The sequence below is a fragment of the Pygoscelis adeliae genome, unplaced genomic scaffold (genome assembly GCF_000699105.1).
Source record: "Pygoscelis adeliae isolate BGI_AS28 unplaced genomic scaffold, ASM69910v1 Scaffold94, whole genome shotgun sequence".
NCBI lineage: Eukaryota > Metazoa > Chordata > Aves > Sphenisciformes > Spheniscidae > Pygoscelis > Pygoscelis adeliae.
Genome location: NW_008824547.1, coordinates 470,187 through 471,993, shown reverse-complemented (window position 1 = coordinate 471,993; position 1,807 = coordinate 470,187).

The window sequence follows — 1,807 nt, the reverse complement described above, 5'->3', positions numbered from 1 at the left end:
AGAAAGAAAGAGAGAAAGAAAGAGAGAAAGAAAGAGAGAAAGAAAGAAAGAGAGAAAGAGAGAAAGAGAGAGAGAGAAAGAGAGAGAGAGAAAGAGAAAGAGAGAAAGAAAGAAAGAAAGAGAAAAAGAGAGAAAGAGAGAGAGAGAGAGAGAGAGAAAGAGAGAGAGAAAAAGAGAGAGAGAAAAAGAAAGGAAAGAGAAGAGGAGCATTTATTTTCCCTGCAGCTGTGCTCTCCCAGACAGAGGATTTCTGTGGCAGGACAATAACGCTTTATACAGCGAGGTTAAGTTTCAGTTACTTGAAACTATCAGCTCTTGTGTTTGAATCATCTTATTACCTCCACAATCAAACAAGGCTTCCCCGTCGGCAAGAATTCAGTCATGCTATTTAAATCAGACACAGAGGCCAAGCAGGGCTGGATTTAAAGTGATCTAATGGGAGCTGCCCAAGCCTGCTTTAGGAAGGGGGGGTACAGCCATCGTGTTATTCACCCTGTTGGGCTGCCCAGCCCCTTTCCTGCAGGGGAGAGGCAGGTCCCATGTGCTGAGCCCCGTTCCTAAGAAAGAGGAACCCAAAATCAAGCCCTAGAGTTGGGCTTTTTGTTCCCAAATATCCCCTCTGACAGTGATGGGCAATCATCTAGCATCAGTTTTGGTCCTCTCCAAAATACTTAAGGTATGTTCTGACCCAGTGAGACGTCTCCAGTAGACTTGCACTTTATCTTTCTTCAAGCAAACCTTCAACCCAATTCTCTCCTGGCTATTGCCTCTCCCACCAGCAGGTTGGGGAGGGCAGCATCTCTTCTAATTATCTATCCAAATGCTCTCTGTAACCCAAGTGGAAAGAAACAGTTCTAGATCCCATCGGTCCGAGCTAGACCCAGCTTGGGAAGTTACTTAATATTTGGGCACATCCCACAGTCAGCAGTGCTAAACATGCGATGAAGCCAACGCATGTTTTGAAGCTGTAGAGCTAAAGATAGCAGATGCTACAGCCCGAGAGGTGCTTCTGAGCTATGACTGCAAGGAGGCGGCAGGAGCGCAGGGAAGCACGTGCCGAATGTCGCCTGGAGAGGCAGTGGGTGACCGAACATTTGCATTTGTCCCCATGAAGGGGACAGGGATTTACAGACCAACCCGGTGCCATGCAGATGCACAGAGGCAAGGGGAACATCCCGGCCTGATAGCTCACTACACAGGCGTGGAAGGCAACCAGCAGTGAAACAGGAGGAAAATAAGTTGCCTGCGTCTCATTTATTCATACTGAAAACTGCTGCTCCTCCATCCAGCCTCACCCTGCCAGCTTGCCTTCCCTCTGCCCCAGCCCAGCGAGTGCCTCGGAGCCGTGGTTACAGAGAGGAGAAGCTGCTGGTAAAAATCAATGATGCTTCAGCAATAAGAAGCAACCAGTTACTGGCTGCTGGCGCTACCTTCTGCAGGCAGGGAAGCAGTCTGCCGCCTGATCCAGGCGAGCTCCTCACGGCTTAGCAGACACCACATAATTGTGTTTGGGTTTCAGATGCCGCGTGACAGCCCTTCCACCGGGCACCCTGGGTATCGGCTGAAGCTCAGCTGATGTCACGCCAGCATCGGCTCTGTCTGCCTCCTAGGTAGGATGCAGAGATTCATTAGTAACAAGCTGTGTGGAGGGAGCAGGCAGCGCCGAAGGAAACAGCCTTATGAAACACGCTCATGGGCTGGGGATATTTTACCGATCAAGGTACCGTGGCTTGTCCCCCACAGCTACCCCAAACAGATGCATCAAGCTGAAATCACTGCCAAAACATCCGCTTTTGCACCCATTCCG